Source organism: Gossypium hirsutum, chromosome A07 (genome assembly GCF_007990345.1).
Source record: "Gossypium hirsutum isolate 1008001.06 chromosome A07, Gossypium_hirsutum_v2.1, whole genome shotgun sequence".
NCBI classification, from domain to species: domain Eukaryota; kingdom Viridiplantae; phylum Streptophyta; class Magnoliopsida; order Malvales; family Malvaceae; genus Gossypium; species Gossypium hirsutum.
In genome coordinates, this window is record NC_053430.1 from 63791785 (window position 1) to 63813179 (window position 21395).

Sequence of the window (21395 nt, forward strand, 5' to 3'; positions counted from 1 at the left end):
AGCTGCCATTGTTTTTGCTTTGAAAATATGGCGACACTACTTGTTTGGAGAGAGGTGTCATGTATATTCAGATCACAAAAGTCTCAAATATTTGATGACTCAAAGAGATTTGAATCTGAGACAAAGACGTTGGCTTGAATTGTTGAAAGATTATGAGCTTGTCATTGACTATCACCCGGGAAAGGCTAACGTGGTTGCCGATGCTTTAAGTCGCAAGTTACTATTTGCTTTGCGAGCTATGAATGTAAACTTTTCTATTTCATCTGATAATGTGTTAGTAGTAGAATTAAAAGCCAACCCGTTATTAATTCATCAAATTTGTGAAACTCAGAAAGTCGATGATGAATTGGTTGCTAAACGAGCTGAATGTGTTGCAAATGGGGATTTAGAGTTTCAAATTGACGACAATGATTGTCTGAGGTTCAGAAGTCGATTGTGTGTTCCAAGAAATTTGAAACTTATTCCAATGATTTTGAGCGAGGCTCATAACAGCCGAATATTAGTTAACCCGGGTAGTACGAAAATGTACAACGATCTAAAACGTCAGTATTGGTGGCATGGTATGAAACGAAACATTTCTAACTTTGTCTCGAAGTGTTTGATATGTCAACAAGTGAAAGCGGAACATCAAGTGCCTTCAGGATTACTTCAGCCGATCATGATACCCGAATGGAAATGGGATCGAGTATGGATTTTGTATCTGGGTTGCCATTGTCACCAAGTAAGAAAGATGCGATCTGGGTTGTTATTGATAGATTGACAAAGTCGGCTCATTTTATTCTCGTATGTATGGATTATTCACTGGACAAGTTAGCTGAACTGTATGTTTCTCAGATTGTAAGGTTACACGGGGTGCCTATTTCTATTGTGTCTGACAGAGACCCAAGATTCACCTTGCGGTTTTGGAAGAAATTACAAGACGCATTGGGTACCAAGCTGCATTTTAGCACCGCGTTTCATCCTCAAATGGACGGTCAATCAGAAAGTGTAATTTAGATACTCGAGGATATGTTAAGATGCTGCATCCTTGTGTTTAGTGGTTCATGGGAACGGCATTTGCCTTTGATTGAATTCGCTTACAACAATAGTTTTCAATCAAGCATTAAGATGGCACCTTACGAGGCTTTGTACGGACGTAAATGCTGTACACTGTTTTTTTGGACCGAGCTTAACGAAAGTAAAATCTTCGGGGTTTATTTGATTAAAGATGCTGAACAGAAAGTAAAAGTGATCCGTGATAGTCTGAAAGCAGCTTCAGATCGTCAGAAGTCGTATGCGGATTTAAAAGGAAAAGACATTGAGTATCAAGTCGAAGACAAAGTGTTTCTTAAGTTTCACCATGGAAAAAGATACTCAGATTTGGCCGTAAAGGCAAATTGAGTCCGAGATATATTGGACCATACGAAATTACAGAACGGATTTGGTCGGTTGCGTATAAACTACTTTTGCCATCTGAACTTGAAAAGATTCACGACTCTTTCATGTTTCGATGCTCCGTCGGTACAGATCCGATCCTTCTCATGTGATTAGTCCATCACAGATAGAAATTCGTTCTGATTTGAGTTTTGAAGAGGAACCGGTTAGTATTTTGGCTCACGAGGTGAAAGAATTACGAAATAAGACAATTTCGTTAGTGAAAGTGTTGTGGGTCAAACATAGGGTTGAAGAAGCTACTTGGGAGCTTGAAGACTCCATGAAAGAAAGATACCCTAATTTATTCGCTGGTAAGATTTTCAGGGACGAAAATTCCTAAGGGGGAGAGTTGTGACAGCCCTATAGTGACCCTAATCGAAAAGTGGTTTCGGGACCAAAAAACTGAGTCACAAAAATGATTAGATGTTATATTCTGTGCTTATTGTAATTGGAATTTGTATGTGTGAATACCTTGTGCCTTGATTTTATCAATTAGGTGTTAATTTATAAGATAGGACTCATGTGATAAGACTTGAAAATGTGATAGGTGATTTTTAAAGTGCAAAATAATGCATGAACTATTGACATGGGGACTTGCATGTCAAATGGACCACTTTTAATATTGTGGCCGGCCATAATGATGGTTGATAGATAATATATATTTTATTTAAGCATTATAATAAGTAATGCCATTATATTGAAATAAAAAAAATTAGTAAAATAAGAAAAGGATGATAAAAATTAATGGGAGTTCATCTTTCTTTCTTCATTGCCGAATTAGAGAAAGAAAAAAATAGAAGAAGAGGCCAAGGCATTCGGCCATGGTTGTTTCAATTTAAAGGTATGTTAATGTGATTTTTATGTAATTGTTTATGAAATTAAATTTATAAGTGCATAGTATAGTTAACCTATGGTTTAAATTCACGAATCATTGAACATTTATGCATTCGGCAAGTTGCTAAATTTGTGTCATTTTGATAAGTTTTTAGAAGGTGTTATTTAGATGTTAAAGTAGCTTAAATGATGGTTGAATAAGTTGAATTCATTGTTGAGAGGTATGAATTGAAGTTGCCGTATGTATATATATGCATTTTGGAAAGAAAATTTTGTTGTTGTTTGAGTTTTTATATATATTCACATTCGGTCATGGGGGATTTAAGATGAATTTAATTGTTATAGATTGTTTTTAAGGTTTGTTAAATTGTTGTGGTAATTGCCGAATATATGTTTAGTTAAAGAAAATTGTTAAATAGTTTAGTTAATTAGTAGGTTAATGGTGTGTGCATAAAAATTATTTGAAATACAAAATTTGTATGAGTATTAAAAGTTGTATATGAATTTGGCCTTGGGAGAATTTTTAATATGAAATGCTTGAATTCTAGATAGGTTATTGCTTTAATGACCGAATGTTCCAAAGGTTAATGCATGGTCAAATTGATCAATAGGTGTTAAGGGAATAGGAATATATCTGTTTGATGAGCAATATATATATTCGGCTATATGGTTAAGATATGTACATGAAAATATGATAAGCCATATGAGTTTTGCGTTTGTGTATGTGAACTAGGTATTTAATGAATATTCGGCTAATAGGGTTAAAGGTTAAGTCATAGGAATTTTGGTGAGATACATATTCCGTCATTAGGGTTATATGTACTTTGGCTATGTAGGTTATGTATTAAGTAAGCTACTTATTTGATATGCGTATTCGGTCATAAAGGTGTACGTGGTGAAATGTTTAATTAATTGTATTAAATTGTTTAAAGTGATTAAAATGGGTATGACCTTTTTGTATTTGAGCTAAAGGTAGCTATATGACCTAGTAAATCTCTTGTCATATTTAGCCATAAGCTAGCATGATGGAATTTTAATAAGTTAAATTTGTTTGAATTAGCTCAAGAGCATAGAGGGGCAAACTCGGATAGGGGAAAAGAGAAAGTAATCAAATAGCTGTTGTAATCGTTCGACGATATCTGAGGTAAGTTTGAAGTAGTCACCATTAGTATATAATTGATGATGCCTTGATATGTATATATTAGATGAATTGTGACCTTTTGGTTCTACTTGAATTAAGTTGTGTGATAAATAATTTATGTATATGACATATAGTCAAATGGTCACTATGGGTTAAGCTTGAATGGTGAAATGGATATGTGATATTTATGTATGACTTTTGAATCGAAATGTAAATGATGATGTTCATATGGAGCTTGTATCCGAATGTAGCAAATGACTACTAATGTGATATGTTGAATGAGATGTGTTATATATGATTAAATATGCATGATATTTGATGTGTATCCGGGCTTAAAGGTCCGCAGGCTTCATGCTGGTATTATATCCGGGTTAAATCCCGCAGGCTTCGTGCTGGTATTATATCCAGGTTAAATCCTGCAGGCTTTGTGCTAGTATTATATCCGGGTTAAATCCCGCAGGCTTAGTGCTGGTATTATATTCGAGCTTAAAGTCCCGCAGGTTTTGTGTTGGTGACTGGATTCGGGTTTTTAAACCTAGCAGGCTTAACGCCGGTGATTCAAGTAAGAATATGAATTTGAAAGTTCGAGGTAAACTACTATTGATTATGTACGATACATTATGATAGTCAGGTACGTATTATGTACTCGCATGTGAATTGATTTTTAAGGTGAATTATTAGTATCAAAGAACGATATATGTGTGTGAATGATTACTATATCTATGATTAAGAGCATGACCTTTTCGGTCGATGTCTGTCATTATATGAAAGTATGTGACTTAAATTAATTGTATGAGCTATAAAGTAAAGTAAAGTATGTGCTGAAATTTCTCTGTGCATTCATATATTTATATACATATATATTCGGCTAATCGGCTTTTTAATTGGTGTACTTGTGTATATTTGGCGATGTGATAACTAATTAGAATATTAGATTTGTGATACTAAATGCTCGATTTAAATGATAAGTTTTAATTGTTTGTATTGCTTAAAACTTACTAAGTTTTGAAAGCTTACTCTGTTCTTTATTTCTCTGTTTTATAGATTGTTGATTTTGGCCACCGACTCTGGGATCGTCAGCAATTAATCAAACTATCGATCTTTTTGGGTACAGTTATATTTTGGAATCGATATGGCATGTATAGGATAGGCTGATGATAACGATGTTTTGAAATTGTAAATATTCTGGCCAGACGAAAATGGCGTATAACTTAAATATCAGTATGTATTTCAGCTCGATCTCTGTTTATGTTTATTTACAATGTGAATGAGATTATTAAATGTTTAGTTCGGTAATACCTCTTATCCTTAATCCGGCGATCGGATTTGGGTTAGGGGTGTTACATTTTATTGGTATTAGAGCTATGGTTTAGTTGATTCTAGGACTAATGTAGCATATATGAGTCTTGCTATACATGCCATATAGTGTTAATATGATAGTGTGGTGATTTCTGATAGTTAAAAATGTGTTTTATATAGCAATGGATCTCGATCCCGATCTAGCGGTAGCTAATGATATCGAGAGTGTAGCGCCTGCTCCCGCACACGGGACAGCGCCGATGGACTCTCAACCTATTGCAAGCAATCAAAATGACGAGGCTAGACAAGCCTTTTATAATGTGATGAATGATTGGTTTAACCAATACATTCGTACTAATGCGGCTGCTCCACAACCCTCACTTCCGACAAATACAACCCCTGCACCCACGATACCTCCGATAATTGATCAGATGAGGTTGAATAAGCCCCCAGTTGATAGAATCCGAAAGCACGGGGCTACTGAATTTAAGGCTACAGATAGTGATGATGCTGAGCAAGCCGAATTTTGGTTGGACAATACTATCCGAGTGTTTGATGAACTGTCTTGCACACCCGATGAATGCCTAAAATGTGTTATATCTTTGCTACGTGATTCTACCTATTATTGGTGGAATACGTTGATTTTTTTTGTGCTCAGAGAGCGAGTGACTTGGGAGTTCTTCCAAACCGAGTTCCGAAAAAAGTATATCAGCCAGGATTCATCGATCAGAAATGAAAGGAATTTCTTAAACTCAAAGAGGGTTCCATGTCAGTTACTGATTATGAACAAAAAATTGTGAGGCTTAGTCGGTATGCCCGAGAATGTGTTTCTTCAGAAGCTATAATGTGTAAACGTTTTGAAGATGGATTGAACGAAGATATAAAACTATTTGTTGGCATTCTTGAAATCAGAGAGTTTGTAGTACTTGTCGAGCAAGCTTGCAAAGTTGAAGAGCTCAGTAAAGAGAAAAGAAAAGCTGAAGATGGAGCTAGAGAGTTCCGTAAAAGATCTTTGGCAAAGCCCTTTCGGTAGGCACCAAAGAAATTTCGAGATGATTCGGACCGATCTAAGAACCCTTTAGGCTTTTCCAGATGAGACTGTGATAGACCCCCTATGAGTACGCGAGCCACTTCAGTTGCCAGTGTTGGAAATGATCGTCAGGATAGGACCGAGTGCAAGTTTTGTGGAAAATGGCATTCGGGGAGTTGTAGATTTCATGACCCCTCCTGTTATAAGTGTGGATCAGCTGACCACTTTATCAAGGATTGCCCGAGATTGTCTGAGCAGAATGTGAATCAGAGTGAGAAACCGAGTACTACTACAGCACGAGGTAGACCACCTAGAAATACGGGAAATGCTAGCGGTGGTCAAAGAGGATCTAGAGATGCTACGACCAAATCCGAGGCTCGTACTCCTGCTAGAGCTTACGCTATACGCGTACGCGAAGATGCTTCTTCGCCTGATGTTATTACCGGTACTTTCACTCTCTTTGATACTGGTGTGATTGCATTGATTGACCCTAGTTCTACTCATTCATATGTATGTGAGACTTTATCATCCAGTAAGACTTTACCTGTTGAGTCTACTGAGTTTGTGATTCGAGTGTCGAATCCCTTGGGTCGATATGTGCTAGTCGACAAAGTGTGCAGAAATGCCCCCTAATAATTCGAGGTTCCTGTTTTTCGGCTGATTTGATGCTTTTACCGTTTGATGAATTTGATGTTATTCTCAGTATATATTCGAGCTTAAAGTCCTGCAGGTTTTGTGCTGGTGACTGGATTCGGGTTTTTAAACCTAGCAGGCTTAACGCCGGTGATTCAAGTAAGAATATGAATTTGAAAGTTCGAGGTAAACTACTATTGATTATGTATGATACATTATGATAGTCAGGTACGTATTATGTACTCGCATGTGAATTGATTTTTAAGGTGAATTATTAGTATCAAAGAACGATATATGTGTGTGAATGATTACTATATCTATGAATAAGAGCATGACCTTTTCGTTCGTTATCTGTCATTATATGAAAGAATGTGACTTAAATTAATTGTATGAGCTATAAAGTAAAGTAAAGTATGTGCTGAAATTTCTTTGTTCATTCATATATTTATATACATATATATTTGGCCAATAGGCTTTTTAATTGGTGTACTTGTGTATATTTGGCCAAGTGATAACTAATTAGAATATTAGTTTTGTGATACTAAATGCTCGATTTAAATGACAAGTTTTAATTGTTTGTATTGCTTAAAACTTACTAAGCTTTGAAAGCTTACTCTGTTCTTTATTTCTCTATTTTATAGATTGTTGATTTTGGCCATCGACTCGAGGATCCTCAGCAATTAATCACACTATCGATCTTTTTGGGTACAATCATATTTTGGAATCGATATGGAATGTATAGGTTAGGCTGATGATAACGATGTTTTGAAATTGTAAATATTCTGGCCATACGAAAATGGCATATAACTTAAATATCAGTATGTATTTCAGCTCAATCTCTGTTTATGTTTATTTACAATGTGAATGAGATTATTAAATGTTTAGTTCGGTAATACCTCATATCCTTAATCCAACGATCGGATTTGGGTTAGGGGTGTTACATCATTAATTTACACTAAAACAGTTTTGAGACAACAGCAGCAGTCCGAATTTGAAAATCCATCAAAAATTGTGGAAATTGAGTTAGTGGTTGAGTAAAATATGAAATTAAATATTAATGAGTATAGTTTCACATAGAAGAAATGGTGTAAGCCAAGGAGTTTCATATTATGAAATATTTAATTTTTTGTGAGACAGAGTCAGAATGATTTCGAAATCCCTATTATGATTTGAGAAAATCATTGAAAATTGTAAAAAAAATATTTATGGGTTATAATTTATATGCTTAGAATTATTAATTAGTCTATTTTCAAGATAAATAGACAGGAACATCAACCAATTCTCGTATTATGAGATAATTAACTTTTAGTGAAGAGGGCTCAGAACTATCAGACAGCAAAAAATGGGTAAATTTAAGAAATAAACTGTACTTATTGGCTGGACCAAAAATTCTAAAAAATTTTTGATAGGAAGATATCTGAATCTAGTTTTAAGGAAAATCAGTGGATCTTAATTTGGAGTTCCATAGTTCTAGATATAAATAATTTTGTAATTATGACTTGAGAAAACAGCTTGACTGGAACATAAGTAAAAATGCAAATAGGGTTGTATTACCTTGAGAAGCAAGTTGATAAATTGCTTATTATTTTCATACGATCTTACTAAGCTATAAAGATTACCCTCTCCTTTCCATTTCTTTAGTGTTATCAGGTTAGCTCGGGGTTGGAGATCGTCGGAGGTAGCATCACACTATTAAGCTATCACATTTGGAGCATTGATACATATGTTAGCATTTTCAAGTGAGTGGCATGTATAGGGGCTCAGTTTTATGATATGAGTTATTATGGTTACCCAAATGTATTGGCCTATATTGAGTTATTTGTATATGGCCATGAAGTCTAACCCATATTGATTATGGTTTATGAACTTATCTATCAATGCTATGTTCTAATGCTTGTGAAGTGATGATGTGATTATGCTTGTTGGCCATATATCGTTGGTGTTATGAATTATGTGCTTGATGAATGCTTTATGACCAATCGAAATGGTCATGGTCATGAATTAAATGTGCCATATCGAAATAAGATGATGATTATGAAAATTTGGTAAAAGTGGTCATTAAATGACAAGGCTAATGAATAGGTATTGTTGTGTCTTGACTTGATATTATATGAGTATGTGAAACGTGTGAACAATAACATGTTAATGTTATGAATGTGTATTAATATGGGATGCTAAATCATTAAAATGATGTCATGATATGTGTCTTTGGTGGGTATATAGATTTGAAGGATTAAAGGTAACATAAAATCTTGAAAAATAGTCTAAGTTTTGGCCACATGGGCTGAGACACGACCGTGTGTCCCAACTGTGTAGGGGACACGACCTTAGCACACAGGCGTGTGGCTTGACTATATGGTTTAAACCATAGCTCTGATACCACTAAATGTAACACCCCACACCTGAGTTCTACACCGAGACGGGATACGAGGCGTTACCTCACTTAAACACATGCATTCCAATGTTTTCGGACCATTAAGAATTGATCAAACTTAAAACATTTTCAAACTTTGTTTAAAATTTCTTAACATGGGCCTACGAGGCCTCAAACGTCCATTCGAAACCATTTGGTACCAGTTCAGGTCCTTAACTAACTTTAGAAAATTAACCCTTGAAAATAGGGCACACGCCCGTGTGGAAGGGTAACACGCCCGTGTAGAAGGGTAACACGTCCGCGTGGTCTTTATGACATGGCCGTGCTAATGGCCCCTGTGACACACACGGCCTAAGAATCTAGGGACACGCCCGTGTCCCATACCCATGTAAATTTAATTCCAAATTCGAACCTACAAGGATTTTTACACGGCCTGACACACGCCCGTGTCTATAGCTCGTGCCCCTCACACGGCCATGACACACCTGTGTCCTAGCCCGTGTCTAAAAACCTTGACATTCTATTTTTGATGTCAACATCCAATAAGGGACACACGGCTAAGGCACACGCCTATGGCCAAAGGATGTGTCCTCCAAATGACTGAGACACATGGTCGCGTTTCTGCCCGTGTGTTTACTACCATGCATACTGACTTGTAATTTTTACGTGCAGGGGATACACGGCTGGACAACATGCCCATGGGGCTGGCCATGTGTCTACCCATGTGGACAATACCATGTGAATAATATAGGGCTATCTACCAAGCCTTTTCCACCCTGAAACACAATCTAACATCAACCAACATATCAAAGTATAAATTACTATGATTTCTCAACCAAACAACCATAGCTAAGGCCTATATACATTTCTTATATACAACTATGCCAACAATTCCACATCCATGAAAGACTATCTTGCCTTCATATATAAACTTTCAATTTTAGCCATTTTCTATGGCCTTATAAAAAATGAATCAAATGGTAAAGTAAGCCAATACATTTGGCCAATTAACAATGACACAAAACTCAAAAGTCAAGGTCCTATACATGCCATAATAATAATAAAAAGATCTAACTATACTTAGTGCTTCAAGTGATAGTGTGACTGACTTCTCTGACATGAGCGGTGATCCTCGAGCTACTATGGCGATACTATAGGAAAATGGAAAGGGAAATAGGGTAAGCATAGAGCATAGTAAGTTGCATGAAAATAAACAAAAACTACTTATCATAAAGCAATATGCTCGTAACCTTTCATAGAATATTCATGAATACCATAAATAAACGTAAGTACAACTTACTCATCACCATCCAATACAACTCATATTGCATACACTAAGCCCATGTCTCATACGTTTCAATTAGGTACCTATACAACTCATCAATGATCATGACTTTTCTCATTTCGATATAAATCATAAACCTTGAACCATTTGGAATAGTATCGGATACTCAATAGCCCTAGCATGGGTTAAGATGCTGACGCCATGTCCCAGACATGGTCTTACACTGGCTTTCATATAGCGAGGTTGATGCCATGTCCCAGACAGGTCTTACAATGGCTCTCATCTATCAGTGTCGATGCCATGTCCCAAAAAAGTGTTACACTGACACACCATAAGCTGACGACATGTCCCAGACAGGTCTTACACTAGCTTGTATATCGCGAGGTCGATGCATGTCCCAGACATGTCTTACACTAGCTCTCGTCTAAATGCCGATGCATGTCCCAAACATGTCTCATACTGGCTCTCATGCTCTGGTTGATGCATGTCCCAGACATGTCTTACACTAGCGCACATATCACCCGTTATCACGGTACAAATATCCAAGTCTATTCCAAAGGTTCAACGAAAGTCTTTACTACATAAATTTCTTAACATGTATCCTCATATTCCAAAATCAAGAAATTTTTTGCCATATCAACTCAATTACACATTACAAAGATATAGTTGCATTATTAACATACAACTTACCTCGATATTCAAAAATGGCTACTATTTCGGCTTAGTCTACTAGCTTTGCTTTTCCCCAATCTAAGCCCAAATTTTGTAATTCTTTATCTAAAATGATTAAAATTCACAATTTTAAGTCATTTTATCGATCTAGTTACTCAGCAATTTATAAATCGGTAAAATGACCATTTTGCCCAAAGACTTTCAGAAAATGACCATTTTACCCCTAGACTCGAAAATTGATTTTTATTGAATTTCCTTATTAGTCAAGCCTAACCGACCATTTATCTCTCTTATGACAACCCCAAATTTCCAATATTTCACAACAGTACTATCTATTTTATAAACTTAACAAAATGGTCCTATTAGGGTTTTCATGAGAGATCCTAGCACAAAAATTATTTATTTCACAACCATGATTCATTTTCTTCCATAAAATTTTAGAAAACAACATGAACACTCTCATGGTAAAACCCTAGACTTTCAACCATTTTTCAAAGTGGTCCCCTCATTTGAAAGCTCATGCTATAAGGGTTCTAAAAATACAAAAATCATCAATAAAGACCATCAAAATCACTTACTTGAGAGGGTTATAAGTTGCTAAAATTTTCAAGCTCTCAAACCCCTACAATGGCTAAATTTTTGGTGGAGAAGAATTGGTGAAAGGGGGTGATATCATCCTTTTTTTATTCCTTTTTGGTCAAATAAGTCACCAAACTTCACCTAATATTTGACTATGTTAATTTCCTTGTCTCATGGCCAGCCAAGCACTATTTTAGGGCCTAATTTCACTTTAAAGACCCCCAATTTATGATACATGACAATTTAACTCCCTTAGCTATCAAATTAAAAATTTTGAACTTTATGCGATTTAGTCCTTTTCCGCGATTAAGCTCACAAACACTAAAATTAATTCACCAAAATTTTCATGCATCTTTATGAACATGCCATCACACATAAAATAATATTAAAAAATAATTTCTTTGACCTCGATTTAGTGGTTTCGAAACCACTATTTTTGTTGGGTCCAAAATTGAGCTGTTACATATATAAATTACGATAGTGTGATGATTCTTGACATTTGAAATGTGCTTTTATATAGAAAATGGATCCCGAAAGAGCCGTAGCTGATGATGTATAGAGTAACGCGCATGCTCCTACTCAAAGGACAGCACAATCTGACTCTAGACCCGTAATGAGTAGTTATGAGGGAGATACTATGCAAGCCTTTTATCAAATGATGACTGAGTGGTTTATGAAATTCATATGAACGAATCTGGCTACTCAACAACCTCCACCCCTACCTGTTCCTCAGAAAATCCTAGTTGTGTCACAAGAGATAGATCTGATTTGATTGAATAAGCTGCCAATGGACAAGATTTTTAAACATAGGGCTGAAGAGTTCTGGGCTATAGTTGATAATGATGCTGAGAGAGCTGAGTTCTGGCTCGAGAACACTATCAGAGTATTCGATAAATTATCTTGTACTCCGGAAGAACGTATCAAATGTGTGGTATCTTTACTTAGAGATAATGCATATTACTGGTGGAAAATGTTGATATCGGTGGTTCCTAGTGAACGGGTTACCTGGGAATTCTTTCAGATTGAGTTCCAGAAAAAGTACATAAGCGAAAGATTTCTTGATCAGAAACATAAAGAGTTTCTAGAGTTGAAACAAGGCCGAATGTTTGTGACTGAGTACAAAAGAGAATTTGTACGATTGAGTTAATATGCTCGAGAATATGTTTCTACAAAAGAGATTATGTGTAAGTGGTTCGTTGATGGGTTGAATGAAAATATAAAGCTATTAGTTGAAACTTTGGAAATTAAAGAATTCGTTGTTTTAGTTGAAAGAGCTTGTAAAACTGAAAATCTCAGAAAAGAAAAGAGGAAAGCAAATTCAGAGGCTAGAGACACCAGAAAGAGATTGATGAATAAGTCGTATCAGTCTTCATCAAAGAAATCCAAAGGTTCGTATACTTGCCCGAATGCTTCAATGGGATATTCGAACAAGGAACATGCTAAACAACACTCTGGTTCTAAAGCTCAAGCTATATCAGTAGCTAGTGTTGGCATTGTTAGAGACAATAAACTTGAATGTTAGTACTGTGAACGACGACATTTTGCAGAATGCTGGAATAAAAGAAATAAAGCTTGTTACAAATGTGGATCGTTGGATCATTTTATGGGAGACTGTCCAAAGTTGATGGAAAAAGAGGATGTTCAGAACATGAGGTCGAGTAACACTGTAAATAGGGGTAGACTACCCAAAAACACATGTAATGTGAGTGGTAGTCAGAGAGCAACTAAGGACTCTGCTATAAGATCAGAGGCGAGAGCACTTGCTAGAGTCTGCGCTATTTATGCTCACGAAGAAGTGTCATCACCAGATGTTATTATTGGTACTTTTACACTCTATGATACTAAAGTCATTGCATTGATAGATCTAAGATCAACTCATTCATATGTATGTGTGATTTAGTATCCAGTAAGACTTTGCCTGTAGAGTCTATTGAATTTGTAGTTAGAGTATCGAACCCTTTAGGCAAATGTGTGTTGGTTGATAAAGTGTGCAAGAACTGCCCATTTATAATACGGGATAATTGCTTTCCAGTTGATTTGATGTTGTTTCCCTTTGACGAGTTTGATATAATCCTGGGTATCGATTGGTTAACGTTGCATGATGCTGTTGTGAATTGTAAAAGAAAGACGATAGATTTGAGATGTCAGAATAATGAGACTATCTGAATTGAGTTAGATGATATGAATGGTTTGCCAGCAGTGATTTCTTTTATGCTAGCTCAGAAATATGTGAAAAAGGGTTGCGAAGCTTATTTAGATTATGTACTTGATACGAAAGTGACTGAAAAGAAGATCGAATCAGTGCCAATTGTGTGTGAGTGCTCAGTTATGTTTCCGAAAGAGTTATCAGGTTTACCATTGAACCGAGAGGTTGAGTTTAGTATTGAGTTAATGCTAGGTACAGCACCGATATCAATAGCTCGTACAGAATGGCTCCAACAGAATTAAAAAAATTAAAAGCTCAGTTGCAAGAATTAACCGATAGAAGATTTGCACAAACAATTTTCTCGCCATGGGGTGCTCCTGTATTTTTTGTGAAAAAGAAAGATGGCACGATGAGAATGTGTATTGAGTACAAACAGTTGAATAAAGTGACAATCAAGAACAGGTACCCTTTACCGTAGATTTATGATTTGTTTGATCAATTGAAAGGGGCTACTGTGTCTTCAAAGATAGATTTGAGATCGGACTATTACCAGTTGTGAGTTAGAGACTCTGATGTGCTAAAAACTGCTTTTTGAACGAGGTACAGACATTATGAGTTTTTAGTTGTGCCTTTCGGACTAATGAATGCACCTGCTATTTTTATATGGACATAATGAATCGAATCTTCAGACCGTATTTGGATCGATTTGTTTTTGTGTTTATAGTTGACATCTTGATTTATTCCCATGATGAATCCGAGCATGCTGAACATCTGAGAATAGTGATATAGAATTTGTGTGATAAGCAGTTGTTTGCAAAGTTCAGTAAATGTGAATTTTGGTTGCGTGAAGTCAGTTTTCTGGGGCATATTGTGTCAGCATCGGGTATTTGAGTAGATTTGAGCAAAATTTTGTAATAATGGATTGGAAGCCTCCAAGAAATGTATTTGAAGTCTAAATTTTTCTAGGACTTGCTGGTTATTACAGATGATTCGTAAAAGGTTTTTCGATGATTGTGACTCCGTTGACGAGATTACTTTAGAAAGATGTTAAGTTTGAGTGGTCGGAAAAGTGCCAGAAAATTTTTGATCAACTAAAAACTTTATTAACCGAAGCTCTAGTGTTAGTTCAGTCAGAATCGGGTAAAGAATTCGTAATTTATAGTGATGCATCATTAAATAGTTTGGGCTGTGTTTTGATGAAGGAAGGTAAAGTCATAGCTTATGCCTCTAGACAATTGAAGCCGCATGAGAAAAATTACTCGACACACGATTTGGAATTAGTAGCTATCATGTTTGCATTGAAGATTTGGTGCCACTATCTGTTTGGTGAGAAATATCACGTTTATTCTGATTACAAAAGCTTAAAATACTTAATGACTCAGGAAGATCTGAATTTACGGCAATGGAGATGGTCAGAATTGTTGAAAGATTACAAGCTAGTGATTGACTACCATCTAGGTAAGGCCAATGTTGTTGTCGATGCTTTAAGTTGGAAATCTTTTTTTACTTTACGTGTGATGAATACTTAGATGACTCTATCTTATGACAGCTCGATTGTAGCTGAGTTGAAAGTGAGACTGCTATTTGTACAACAGATTTGTGAAACTTAGAAAGTTGATAATGAATTGTTAGCAAAGTGAGCTCAAAGTGATTTGATTTTTGATTCAGAGTTTCAAATTGATGCTGATGATTATTTAAGATTCAGAGGCTGATTATGTGTTCCAAGAAATTTAGAGTTGATTCAAATGATTTTGGACAAAGCACATAGTAGTTGTTTATCTGTTCATCCGGGAAGTACAAAAATGTATAATGATTTAAATCAGCTTTATTGGTGGTCTGGTATGAAACGTTATTTTCAAAAATTGTTTCGAAATGTTTGATTTGTCAGCAAGTTAAAGCTAAGCATCAACTACCGTCTGGGTTACTTCAGCCGATTATAATTCCCAAGTGGAAACGGGACAGAATCACGATGGATTTTGTATCGGGTTTGCCTATTTCTTCGAGTAAGAAAGATGCAATATGGGTAGTTGTTGATAGACTGACCAAGTTAGCTCATTTCATTCCGATACGGATGGATTATTCATTTGATAAGCTTGCTGAGTTATACATTTCTCAGATACTGAAATTACACGGAGTACCTATTTATATTATTTTGGATAGAGATGCGAGGTTCACATCTCGGTTTTGGAAGAAACTGCAAGATGCATTAGGTACAAAGCTACATTTCAGTACTACTTTTCACCCACAAACGGATGGTCAGTCCGAGCAGATTATTCAGATACTCGAGGATATGTTGAGATGTTGTATTCTTGAGTTTGAAGGTACGTGGGAACGATACTTGCCATTAATTGAATTTGCGTATAATAATAGCTTTCAATCAAGTATTAAAATGGCACCTTTCGAAGCTTTATATGGCCGGAAATGCCGAACACCTTTGTATTGGTTGAGCTCAGCAAGAATAAGAAACATGGGGTCGATTTGATTAAAGAGACTGAACAGAAAGTGAAAGTGATTCCTGAAAGTCTAAAAACAGCATCAGATCGAGAGAAATCTTATGTAGACTTGAAACGGAAAGATATTGAGTTTCAAATTGGGGATAGAGTGTTTTTGAAAGTATCTCCGTGGAAGAAAATACTCAGACTCGGCAAAAAAGGAAAGTTGAGTCCGAGATTCATCAGGCCGTATAAGATTATCGAGCGTATCGGGCTGGTTGCTTATAGATTGTCGTTGCCACCTGAGTTAGGAAAGATTCATAATGTATTTCATGTATCGATGCTTCGACGATACAGATCAGACCCCTTGCATGTGATTATTCCCTTTGAGATTGAGATTCAATCCGATATGACTTACGAAGAAGAACCGATCCGAATTCTAGCTCGCGAGATCAAAGAGTTGAGAAATAAGAAAATTGCATTAGTGAAATTTTTATGGCATCGACACAGGGTTGAAGAAGCTACGTGGGAATCCGAGGATGCTATAGAAAGCAATATCCAAACTTATTCGCTAGTAAAATTTTTGGGGATGAAAATCCCTGAGGGGGAGAGTTGTAACAGCTCGGTTTTAGCCAAATCAGAACAGTGGTTTCAGAACCACAAACTGAGGTTGTAAATTTATTTTAATATTATTTTTGATGTTTAAAACATGTGATTATATATGTGTGAAAATTTTGTATCCTAATTTTGTCGTTTAAGTGGCTAATTTGAGAAAATGACTAAATCGCGTAAAATGTAAAAGTTGCATTCTATATGTTAAAAGTGCTTATGTGCTATGATTTATTAATTACAAGGTCCTTATGTTGATATTATACCGTTGATTGGGCTAATGGACATTAATGGCCTTATAATTAAGTGATTTTATAATGGTTACTAAATGTTAAAATTGGTATTTAGTAAATAAGGTAATTAAAATATAACTAAATGAATTTTAGTCCATCTTTTCTCCCTTTGGCCGAATATTGAAGAAGAGAAAGAGCCATTGTTGCTCATTAGGGTTTGGCACTTGCATAGCTTGATTAAGGTATGCTTTTAGCTCAGTTTTTGATGATTTTTATATTTTTGTGATCGTTGCTTTGAGTACTAGCTAGCTCGTGCCTTAATTTCCAGTGTTTATGATGATTTTGTAAAGTGCCATTGATGAATGCTTGAGTTCTTGAATGTTTAATGATGGAAAATGAATATTTGTTGATAGTTTTACATGTTTTGTAAAGTGATTTTTGAAAAAAAATGTCAAATAGGGATTAAATTGAGAAAAGTGTAAATTGAGGGGTTAAAGTGTGAAATAAATTAAAAATATGGGCTGCTAGGGGCACTATGGTAATTCAGCCAAACATGGGTTAAATTGAATTTTTCAAATTTCTTGTATTTGTGAAATAGGGGCTAAATTGAAGAAATGTGAAAGTTTAGGGCCAAAATGCAAATTGGCTTAAATATGTGTTTTTGGATGAAATTGAATGAATAGGTGATTAAATAAGTTAATTTTGAATACATATAGATCAAGAAAAGAGGAACTCAAACTTAGATCGAGGCAAGAACAAAGTACTCAATTAGTCGGCTAGTTTTGTTGTTTCTACGACCAAGGTATGTTCGTAGGTGTAAATTTCATTATAAATGAATGATATATGCTTTGATATTGCACAAAATCTGTTTATGAGATTGTGGAAAATGTTTGAGTTGAATCTAACTATACGAAAGTGTTTGACGATGAAATCAACAAGCAAAACTTCTCGGTTAAACCTTAAGTACAGTTACGATGATAATGTAATTCCATTAAGTTAATGCAATGGCTTCGGACCATGATATCGGCACTTCTGGTGCTAATAATACCTTGATTTGGCTACGGGCCATGATATAGGTATTTTGAGAGGAGTTACCTTAATTTGGCTACAGGCCATGATATAGGTATTTTAGAGGAGTTACCTTGATTTGGCTACGGGCCATGGTATAGGTAATCCGGGATAAGTTACCTTGATCAGGTATGATAAACCGTAATTCATACATATTTCTATCCCATGCTTAGCACATTTTATGGATGATTTTTCCTTAAAATTGGTGAATTCGATGCTCCTAATGCCTTAATTTCATGTTTTATACTTAGGTGAGCATAGGAGAGTGAAAGGAACGAGAAACGGGCCAAAATGGAAAAAATGGGCCAACATACAAAATCAACACTGCTTGGACTTCCTTACACAGGCAGACCACACGGTCGTGTCCCTTTGGCAAGCTCAAAGCACGGTTTACATGAGTACATCACACGCCCGTGCCCATTTAATAGCCTTCACCATGGCCTTAAGCAATCGCACACGGGCGTGTCACACGGCGTGTCCCTGCCAAGCCCAAGTTTAGTCCAATTCGAAAAAGGCCAATTTTGAGGGCTCTTAGGCATTCCAAAGCCTATTTAAACACCTAAGAAGGCACTAGACAGAGGAGGGAGAGGAGGAAACAAGGAATTGCTCAAGGAAAGCCGATCGATCCATCTCAGAAGCCGGATTCACCATCAAGACTGAAGATCTCCCTTCAAATTCCCTCAGGAGTTTTGGGTTTTCTTATGTTTTGTTATTTTTATTCTTTTGAGATTTTTTCTTTCATGAGTATTAGCTAAAACCCCTAAATACCTAAAGGGGATGAAACCTAAGACGGATCTTGTTATTATTATCTGAATTGTATGATAAATATTTGACTTGTTCTCAATTATGTGTTCTTAATTCTTATTTTGATATTCCAGGATATTGATTCAAGTTAATATCTTATTCAGAGGAGGAATAGACCTTGTCTAAGAGTAAATTTGTCATAATTAAGGGGAGTTGATTGCGCGCCTAGAGATAGGGTGACAAGATTTTTCTGGATTAGGGTGAAACCTAATAAGGGGATCCATAATTAGAAAGAGATTTCAATTATTCAATCTAGGGTTAGACGTTGTTAGTCTCGAGAAAGATAATAATATAACTTAGGGATCTCTATGGAACAAGTTGAATGAATAAATCGTCCGATTCAGAGTCAAATAACAAGTGAAGTCTAGGTGGATTTTCCTTAGGTATTGTCTTAATCAATCAAGTTTTCCAAAAAAGTATTTTCCCCAAATTTCTTTTCTGTGATTTCTTAGTTTAGTTAATTAGTTAAATAAACAAAACCCTTTTATTTTTTTAGGCTAGATAATAAAAAGAAAGTTGATACCAGTACTTTTTGTTCCTTTGGGTTTGATAATCCGGTCTTGCTAAAGCTATACAACTGTTTAATAGGTACACGTGCCTTCATCGTGATAATAGTTAGTTTCAAGAACGATTCATTATAAATATTTGAAACCTATCACGAATATCACGTATCAAGTTTTTGCTGCCGTTTCTGGGGAACTAAGATATTAGGAACACTAGATTTTTATTACTTTAGCCATTTTACTTTTATTGCAATTTAAATTTTTATTTTCTTTTCAAACTCTTCATTTATTTTCTTCTGACAGGTTTTTCTAGTTTATGACCAGGAGAAACCCGTCAGGACCATTACTATTTGATAGTGAGATCGATCCCACAGTTCACAGAAATCGAAGAGAAATAAGGCAAAGCTTATGTTGCACAAAAGAGGAGGAGGAAGATACTTCAACCACCACCGAGGAGATGGCTGAAAACCAAGAAAATCCGCTACCTCCTGCGATTGCTGTTAATCAAAATCCTGCTCCGCGCACTATGTATGATTATGCTAAACCTTCTTTAACAAGAACTGAATCGAGCATAGTTAGACCTACTGTAGTTGCAAATACTTTTGAACTGAAACCTAACACAATTCAAATGATACAGCAATTTGATCAGTTTGATGGTTTGCAGGACAAAGATCCCAACGCTCAATTAGAAAAATTTTTAGAACTATGTGATACATTTAAAATTAATGGCATTTTTTATGGCGTCATTCACCTTCGGTTATTCCCTTTTTCATTGAGAAACAAAGCTAAATAGTGGTTGAATTCGTTATCGCGGGGGTCAATCACTACTTGGGAACAAATGACCGAAAAGTTTTTACTAAAATACTTTCCGCCAGCTAAAATAGCTAAATTACGTAATGATATCTCTTCTTTTGTATAGATGGATTTAGAAACACTTTACGATGCGTGGGAGAGATATAAGGACCTTTTGCAAAGATGCCCTCACCATAGGTTACCACTCTGGCTACAGGTTCAAACCTTTCATAAATGCTTGAATCCTTCGAGTTGACAAATGGTTGACGCAGCTGCTGGCAGAACCATCAATAATAAAACACCTGAAGATGCCTATGAATTTATAGAGGAGATGTCATTGAATAACTATCAGTGGCAAGTCATGAGGACAAAGCCAACGAAAATAGCCAGTGTTTATAACGTCGATTCGGTCACCATGCTCCCTAGTCATGTAGAACTCTTGAATAAGAAAATTGATGGTTTTCTTAGTTCTTCACAGGTTCACCCAGTAATACAATGCGAAGCAAATGGAGGTGGAGCAATTCAGGATACCCACCTTATGGCCACAACATGGAGAACGAGCAGTTAAATTACATGGGTAATAATCCTTTATCTCAAAACAATCCTTATAGCAATACTTACAATGCAGGTTAGAGGAATCACCCGAATTTTTCATGGGGAGGCCAAGGAAATCAGAAACCACCACCCCCTCCAGGCTTTTAGCAACCACCATACCAGCAAGAGAAAAACCCGAACCTTGAGGAGATGCTAACCAAATTCATCTCAGTGTCAGAGACTCATTTTAGAATACCGAGATGGCACTCAAAATCAACAAGCATCAATTCAGGGGCTCGAAACTCAGATTGGACAGCTCGCCAAGTTGATTTTGAACGACCACAAGGTAGCCTGCCAAACAACACTGAATCTAACCCAAGGGAGCAACTCAACACAATTTCCATTCAATATGAGGAAAGGTTAGTGGCAAAACCAAGGCCAGAACCGGTGGTAAGCAAAGGTAAGAATGAGGTAGGCCAAAACGAACAAAAATCGGTAAGTATAGAATATAAACCATGTGTGCCATACCCCAATGCGACAAGGAAAGACTGCTAAGATGAACAATTTGGTAAATTCCTTAAACTTTTAAAGAAACTACATATTAACCTACCGTTTATTGAAGCACTTTCGCAGATGCCGAACACAGTCAAATTTTTAAAGGAGCTTCTAGAAAATAAACAAAAGTTAGATGAAAGGTCGCATGTGGAGCTGAATACGGTTTGCTCAGCCATTCTTCAGAATAAGCTACCCAACAAACTAAAAGATCCAGGGAGTTTTACGATTCCTTGTTTAATTGGTAGTTTAGATGTTAATAATGTGTTGGCTGATCTAGGGGCTAGTATCAATATTATGCCTTAAAAATTGTTTAAGCAACTAGGTCTAGGGAAACCCAAACAAACTAGGATGAGCATTCAATTAGCAGATAAAACTGTCAGATTTCCTAGGGGTATCATTGAATACGTACTCATTAAAATTGACAAATTATATTCCAGTTAATTTGTTGTTTAGACATAG

At 36.0% G+C, this 21395-nt stretch overlaps 1 non-coding gene across 1 annotated transcript; it reads right to left on the reverse strand.

Annotated features, from left to right (window-relative positions):
* Positions 1 to 19941: 19941 nt before the first annotated feature.
* Positions 19942 to 20048, reverse strand: LOC121204293 (small nucleolar RNA R71). The gene has a single exon (XR_005899221.1). It is a non-coding gene; the product is annotated as a small nucleolar RNA R71 (small nucleolar RNA).
* Between the last annotated feature and the right edge of the window lie 1347 nt (positions 20049 to 21395).